Raw genomic sequence first — 8991 nt, 5'->3', positions numbered from 1 at the left:
GGAGAGCTAGAAAAAAGAGAGAGAAATCAATGCTGCAAATTAACTGACCCATTTTGCATTAAATTATCAATCAAAGCCTCTAAGATGCAACATATTGGAAAAGGTATGTAGATTAGTAGGAGAAATCAGAGCTGTAACTTTGTACTAAGCATGAATGGAGATCATGTTGACCGACTATGTGGGTTCACTTTGCCCGACTAACGCATGTCCAGACCAGGTAGACCAAACCAGGACAGGGGCTTTTGGAGGGGACTGCAGGGTGACCCCTTGCTTACTGACTATGGGCCCTGGCTTTAAAGGGAACACTACTCTTTGGGAGGTGTGTGCCTGCGGGAACCTTTGGAGTAGTCTTGCTTTAGATTTGGGTCCATGTCTCCCCGAAACACACAAATTGTGCCCAAACCAAAAATGACTGCTTTCGACTTATGAGACTCAGAGCAGATGTTAATATGATCAGCTCAAAGCAACCTAAAACTGGAGTCTCCTGTTATAGTTTGTTTATTATAGTAGTAAGTGTTTATTGTTTAGTATGTCTCTCCCATTGTGTGCCTCCTAGGTGTGCATTCACACTGTTAATTGAGTCACCTATTGTTTCTGTATGTCTGATCATCTCTTGGAGATGTGATTATTATTGTCATAACTTTACCTTGTTATCGAATCATTGTGGGATATTTATGCTTATGATAATGTGTAATATACTTTGTATCCACAGTTGTGGGCTTGGTGCCGAACGGTCTGGGTGGGCACTGAGTCACCGAGGTGGCTAGTTGTTTAATTAGCTTATTGCTTATGTTTATGTTGGCTATTCCTTAGCTATATATGTTTTTTCACAGGTGTGCTGCGGAACATAAAATTCTCTATTTATATCTTAGCTATGTCAATTATATTCCTATTTACAGTTTGCATTGTTAGGGTAATGTGATCAGGTTCTTCCTCATCTTCTTCTGTGCTTTATATTCTGTGTGAGTTTTCAATAAAGTGCGCTCCAGTTTGCACCTAAGCTAGTGTCACCTAGTATCTTGGGTGCACTATTTAACTATAACACCTGGTTCCTGGTTCCAGACTGGAAGAAGCTCTATCTGGACGGAAGCACCCAAGCTGGGTGCTGAATGGTTCGGTCACAGATTAGTAGGAGAAATCAGAGCTGTAACGTTGTACTAAGCAAGTAAGTATAATATGAAGTAAACAAATGAAGGTAAGCTGGAGTTACAACAACAGGCATTTCAATTAACATATAACTAAACCTAAGGGTAAATATGAAATGTATTGCAGAACACAGTCCATAGATATGATGGCTCTATTATAAGATGACCAGATTTTAAAATGAAATCCAGGGGCATATTTTTTTATTAGCGAATGGTAAACTATTTTATATGCATTTTTTCCTCAAATTATATATGCAGTGTATGTGGTATGTGTTTATGGAGTGATCAATTGATATACAGTATACGTTATTTCTCACATTTCGTCTATGAGATAAAAAAGATACTTCTTCAAATTTTTTGAGATATGACTACCAAATTTTATGAAGATAAGTTGAGAGTTCAAAGTTCAGGAGTGCGTTACATAAAGAATGCAGGGCTCAGGAGTGTGCTACATAAAGAATGCAGGACTAAGTGGCACTCAGAAGCGTGCTACATAAAAAATACAGGGCTAAGGAGCAAGCTACAGAAAGAATACAGGGCTAAGTAGCACTCAGGAGCACGCTACATAAAGAATGCAGGGCTCAGGAGTGCGCTACATAAAAAATGCAGGGCACAGGAATGCGCTACATAAAGAATGCAAGGCTCAGCTGTGCCCATCTTTGCAGCCTGACCAGTGCCCAGCAATGCAGCCTAGCCGGTGGCCAGAAATGCAGCCTCACAAGTGGCCAGCAATGCAGCCTGACCAGTGCCCATCCAATGCAGCCTGACCAGTGGCGGCCAAGACAGCCTGACCAGTGCCCATTCAATGCAGCCTCACCAGTGCCCAGCAATGCAGCCTTACCAGTGCCCAGCATTGCAGCCTTACCAGTGCCCAGCATTGCAGCCTCAACAGTGCCCAGCAATGCAGTCTCACCAGTGCCCAGCAATACAGTCTCACCAGTGCCCAGCAATGCAGCCTCACCAGTGCCCTTCCAATGCAGCCTGACCAGTGTCCAGCAATGCAGCTTCACCAGTGCCCAGCAATGCAGCCAGACCAGTGCACAGCAATGAAGCCTCACCAATGCCCAGCAATGCAACCTGACCAGTGCCCAGCAATGAAGCCTCACCTGTGCCCAGCAATGCAGCCTGACCAGTGACCAACAATGCAGCCTCACCAGTGCCCTTCCAATGCAGCCTGACCAGTGTCCAGCAATGCAGCCTCACCAGTGCCCAGCAATGCAGCCGGACCAGTGCACAGCAATGAAGCCTCACCAGTGCCCAGCAATGCAACCTGACCAGTGCCCAGCAATGAAGCCTCACCAGTGCCCAGCAATGCAGCCTGACCAGTGACCAACAATGCAGTCTCACCAGTGCCCAGCAATGCAGCCTGATCAGTGCCCAGTTATGCAGCCTCACCAGTTCTCAGCAAGGAAGCCTCACCAGTGCCCAACAATGCAGTCTAACCAGTGCCCAGCAATGCAGCCTGACCAGTGCCCAGAAATGCAGACTGACCAGAGCCCAGCAATGCAGCCTGACCAGTGCCCAGCAATGCAGTCTCACCAGTGTCCAGCAATGCAGCTTAACCAGTCCCCAGCAATGCAGTCTCACCAGTGCCCAGCAATGCAGCCTCCCCAGTGCCCAGCAATGCAGCCTCCCCAGTGTCCAGTAATGCAGCCTCACTAGTGCCCAGAAATGCAACCTAACCAGTGCCCAGCAATGCAGCCTGACCAGTGCCCAGAAATGCAGCCTGACCAGTGCCCAGCAATGCAGTCTCACCAGTGTCCAGCAATGCAGCCTAACCAGTCCCCAGGAATGCAGTCTCACCAGTGCCCAGCAATGCAGCCTCACTAGTGCCCAGCAATGCAGCCTGACCAGTGCCCAGCAATGCAACATGAAAAGTGCCCATCAATGCACCCTGACCAGTGCCCAGCGATGCAGCCTCACCAGTGCCTAGCAATGCAGCCCCACCAGTGCCCAGCAATGCAGCCTCCCCAGTGCCCAGTAATGCAGCCTCACTAGTGCCCAGAAATGCAACCTAACCAGTGCCCAGCAATGCAGCCTGACCAGTGCCCAGAAATGCAGCCTGACCAGTGCCCAGCAATGCAGTCTCCCCAGTGTCCAGCAATGCAGCCTAACCAGTCCCCAGGAATGCAGTCTCACCAGTGCCCAGCAATGCAGCCTCCTAGTGCCCAGCAATGCAGCCTGACCAGTGCCCAGCAATGCAACATGAAAAGTGCCCATCAATGCACCCTGACCAGTGCCCAGCGATGCAGCCTCACCAGTGCCTAGCAAAGCAGCCCCACCAGTGCCCAGCGATGCAGCCTGACCATTGCCAATCTATGCAGTCTCACCAGTGCAAGGGATCAGAGATAAGAGGAGAGCTGGCACAGCGTCACCCGCTGTGTCAGCTTTCATTTGAATTGCCAGGGGTGAACCATCACACAAGACCTGCCTCCTGGATCGGCTCCTACCTATGATAGACAGCACACATCCCGTCAAAGGAGCCAAACCAGGGTCAGGGACTTTAGGTGATGGCGGACGCCCAGTGATTCAAATTAAAGTTAACACAGCGGGCGATGCTGGCCTGATTCCCCCCCCCCCCAAATGTGTGGCATCTGGGCCCCCCTCTCTGCCTCAGCTGATCGACCCTGCCCCTACCGCCCTCCCTGCAATCCAGGAACAGACTGGCTTTGGGGACAGTGTCCTCAATCCGGGGACTGGCCCTGGAAACCAGGAATGTCTGGTCACCCTACTCTATTAGCATTCTCTCTTTTTTCAAGCTGAGAGCATTTTTAGCAAAGACAGAAATTATCTGTTGATCTTGCCAGAAATGTCATATCTTCTTTCCTAGCTATCTTCTGTAATCTACTAACTGCCCTGCTCCCTTATGTAATTGAGATGAAGAGATATGGACATATTTGTAGTCCACATTAGGAGAGCAGCCTAGGATGACAGACAATCATGGCCCCCTCCATAGATACAGTGGAGGGGAGACATAGCCACCCAGGGACAGGAAGTGTGTTATATGCAGGATTACCTGGTGAAAAAAAAAAAATAAATGAAGCTAAATTTAAATGAAAACGAATTTAAATACCACACCAAGGACAAGTAAGCCACAATGTATTACATTTTGGGTTTTGGGTTTAGATACACTTAAATGCCATAATATTCTTGTGTCTGCAATAAAATGTTTCAAGTTTTGTACTGGCATGCACATATGTTATTCATGGTAGATATTTTATTCTTGTAAATCAGAAATAACAGACAAAATGTAGATATTCTCCTTAAAGTGGGCCTTTCTCCTCATTTCACTAAAATCACATCAGCATGTAGCTCTACCTGTTGAAATGAAATCACCATAAATTCATAAGTTAACCACCTGCCGACCACCTAACGACCATCTACAGTGGCAGAGATAGGCTCTCCTGTGCCAGATGACATTTCTAGTATGTGATTCTTCACTTCCAATTAGTCAAAGCACAAGCCGATCAGCGGGTTTCAGCCAATGGAGAACCACCGGCACTTGCTGATCGGCGAAGAAGATGACAGAACAGAGATCTGTGAATTTAAATAATTCAGAGCTCGGTTCTGTCAGTAGGGATATGCTGATTTTCATTTCCCTGCAATGCAGGGAATAAAAACTGTCACATTCATTCCTTAGTAAAAACAAAACACGGTGAATGCACCAAGCATTGTTAGATACACATTTAACCCTTTAATCGCCCTAGATGTTAACTCCTTTCCAACCAGTGTCATTAGTACAGTGACAGTGTATATTTTTAGCACTGATCACTGTATTAGTGTCACTGGTTCCCCCAAAGTGTAAAAAGTGTCAGTTAGTCTCGTATTGCCCATCATATTATCACAGTCCTGCTATAAGTCGCTGATCACCACCATAACTAGTAAAGTTTTTAAATACTCTAACATTTGCACAAACTAATCAATATATGCTTATTTTACCAAAAATATGTAGCAAAATATATTTTAGCCTAAATTTATAAAGACATTTGATTTTTAATTTTTTTTTCTCTTGACATGTTTTATAGCAGAGAGTAAAAAATGTTATTATTATTTTTTTCAAAATTGTCAGTCTTTTTTCATTTATAACGCAAAAAAAATAAATAAAAATAAAACACAGTGGTGAGCAAAAAAGAAAGCTCAATTTGTGGGGAAAAATTATATAAATTTCATATTTGTACAGCGTTGCATGACCGCGTAATTGTCAGGTAAAGTAACTCCATGCCAAAGAGCAAAAAATGGCATGGTCATAAAGGGGGGTAAATCTTCCAGAGGTCAAGTGGTTAAACAAATATTTTTTTTTGCTTTTACTGTTTTTTCCTTTTCCTGGTTGACTGAGGTACTGGTGATGCATTCTGGGAAGTTCCTGTCACATGTTCTAGGAAATAAAGGGAGATGGATTTATCTGCCCTTAGTGAAAATGGCCACCATGAGAAGATTGGGGGGGGGGGGGGATAAAAAAAATGTTATGCAAAGAATGGAAAGCCTGCGATTATCTATAAGTATAAGTATCTGTTTACAGATTGCATTACTAAACATTTTTAAAGGTGCCTATACTGTAATTTTTATGATAAGGGTATGATAAGGGTTCCTTTTTATACAATCTTGCATTTTACTCCAGTCATTTGTGTTCACTGTCAACTGCTTCCTGTAGCAGTAAAGTAATCTAATTTACCTAAAGCCTAGTACACACGGGCCGAATGTCGGACGGCATCGGCCGGTTCAATAGAAACCAGCCAACATTCAGCCAGTGTGTACAGGTCGGCCAATCGGCTCCAGATGGCCAATGGTTAAGAGCACTGACCGGAGTGTTCTGTCGGGGGGGCGTCCCTCAGGGCTGGCCCAAGATATTGTGCTGCCTGGGTCCAAGAATGAAATGCTGCCCCCCCCTCCCCCCAAAAAATATTCACGCCCTCCAAAAGGCCCCCATATTCTATAGGACTATGAAAGCAGTCAGAGAGTACTATGGACTATGAAAGCAGGTGTGAGTGTGTACGGAGTGACAGCAGGAGCAGGACAGAGCAGAAGACACTGGGCAGATGAGCGCACCAGGCTTTCTCCTGTCTATAGTGCCACAGTGCCCTGCAGTGCTGCGGGCATAGTACAGGAGAATGCAGTGCTGCGGGGCATAATACAGAAGAATGCAGGGCTGTAGGCAAGGTACAGGAGAATGCAGGGCTGCGGGCATGGTACAGGAGAATGTAGGGCTGTAGGCATGGTACAGGAGAATGCAGGGCTGTGGGCATTGTACAGGCGAATGCGGGGCTGTGGGCATGGTACAGGAGAATGCGGGGCTGCGGGCATGGTACAGGAGAATGCGGGGCTGTGGGCATGGTACAGGAGAATGCAGTGCTGCGGGCATAATACAGAAGAATGCAGGGCTGTAGGCATGGTACAGGAGAATGCGGGGCTGTGGGAATGGTGCAGGAGAATGTGGGGCTGTGGGCATGGTACAGGAGAATGCAGTGCTGCGGGCATAATACAGAAGAATGCAGGGCTGTAGGCATGGTGCATGAGAATGCAGGGCTGCGGGCATGGTACAGAAGAATGCGGGGCTGTGGTCATGGTACAAGAGAATGTGGGGCTGTGGGCATTATACAGGAGAATGCGGGGCTGCGGGCATGGTACAGGAGAATGTGGGGCTGCGGGCATGGTACAGGAGAATGCAGTGCTGCGGGCACGGTACAGGAGAATGTGGGGCTGCGGGCATGGTACACAAGAATGAGGGGCTGCGGGCATGGTGCATGAAAATGCAGGGCTGTGGGCATGGTACAGAAGAATGCAGGGCTGTGGGCATGGTACAGGAGAATGCGGGGCTGTGGGCATGGTACAGGAGAATGTGGGGCTGCGGGCATGGTACAGGAGAATGCAGTGCGGCGGGCATGGTACAGGAGAATGCAGGGTTGCGGGCATGGTCCAGGAGAATGTGGGGCGGCGGGCATGGTACAGGAGAATGCAGGGCTGCGGGCATGGTACAAGAGAATGCGGGGCTGCAGGCATGGTACAGGAGAATGCAGGGCTGTGGGCATGGTACAAGAGAATGCGGGGCTGCTGGCATACTACAGGAGATGCAGTGCTGCGGGAATGTACCATGTCCGCAGCATTGCATCTTCTGTAGTATGCCTGCAGCCCCGCATAATGGCAGGTAGTGTGGCTGTGGAGGAGTCTCACTTACCTGTTCCTAAATTCGCCTTAGATTTAAGAATGGCGCCGCCCGACACCAACACGTCACCGCGCATGCACCGACGCCACACGGGAAAGCCCGTACATGTTCGGCTATTCCCGGAAATAGCCGAACGTGTACCGCATGCGCAGTGTGCATGTCTGGCCGACCGCTCGCTGACCTTTTTTTTTTTTTTTACTCGAGTATGAGCTGAAGAAGAGAAGAGGCAGCTGGGAGCCGCCCCTCTCTAAGTGCCGTCTGGGTACTATGGTCCCACCGGTCAGTTAACCCGGCGGTCGGTTCGCGACGAACTTTGCTCGTTCGCAGCCCGTCGATTTTGCGAACATATGGTGTTGTTAGCGGTGGCCATATTAGTTTACATTGGGGAGAACTTTGACCCATGACACAGCCATCAGGTGGAACGGGACAGCCAATTGAAACATTTCAGCACATGGACATGCCCCCTACCTTATAAATAGACCTGACCTGGCGGCCATTTCACATTCTGCTTTTTGTCAGTGTAGGGAGAGGTTGGCTGTGTTCACTAGGGACAGATCATCAGTGGCACAAATCGCTCTGTTAAGGTCCACAAAAGTCCTTTTAGGGACTGGTATTTGGTATAGGTGTACTATTCTTTGGTGTATAGAAAGCATATTATCGTGGAATTGTATTGTGCACTGTGCAGCATTGTGACTGGTATGTTGAGCGTTTCTGCAGCAATACTACAAACAGTAACAAAAGCACTTTTAAAAAAGTATTATAACTGGTGTGATAGACCAGTGGCCCCCCAATACCATATATTGAAGTGGGGTGTTATCTGAGTATACTTTTATAAGTGTATTTGTGTCCTGCAACAATATTGCCTCTTTTGCTGCGTTAACTCTGCTACACACAGTGTCAAACTTACTGGCCAATTTTTTGTACAACTGGTGTGATAGACCAGTGGCCCCCCAATACCACATATTGAAGTGGGGTGTTATTTAACAGTATACTTTTATGACAGTGTATTTTAGTCCTGCAAAAATTTGGCCTCTTTTGCTGCGTTAACTGTGCTACACACAGTGACAATGGTTACGGGCCAATTTTTGTAGAACTGGTGTGATAGGCCAGTGGCCCCCGAATACCACAGATTGAAGCAAGGTGTTATATACCTTCTTCCACATATACTGCGCTTCTCTAGAGACTTTTGTCACAGGGTAATTTAAAAAATGACAGTCAGAGAAGGAGGCAGGCCCTTACGCAGGGGTGGTAGGCGTAGGGCAGGAGCAGTAGGCCGGAGACAAAGTGTGACGTTTCAGAAAGTGCGTTCGATTACCTCAAAGGATGCACCAGACTTGGTCGAGTGGCTCACTCAGCCTTCCTCTTCTGCACCCTCTTCATCCTCTCTATCTGCACCCTCTTCACTCTCTGTTGTGTGCACCCCCAAAGACACCACCACCAACACCACCACCATATACCCTCTGCTTGAGTCACTGGAATCATTTTCCCATCCAACACAAGACATTTGCGATGCGCAGCCATTCTTGGCATCGGATCAGGAAGAGGAGGTAGTAACAGCCGCCACTCAGCAGTCTGACGACAGTACCCAGATCAGCCCAAGGAGGTTGGTCCCCGCTGTGGCTGCCTACTCCGAGATCTTGAATGTTATTTGTGGGGAAGGTGACGTGGATGATGACATGTCTATGG

This window comes from Pelophylax lessonae (genome assembly GCF_965119305.1).
Source record: "Pelophylax lessonae genome assembly, chromosome: 11".
NCBI lineage: Eukaryota > Metazoa > Chordata > Amphibia > Anura > Ranidae > Pelophylax > Pelophylax lessonae.
The sequence above is the reverse complement of the archived record's forward strand: the minus strand, read 5'-3'. Positions refer to the sequence as shown.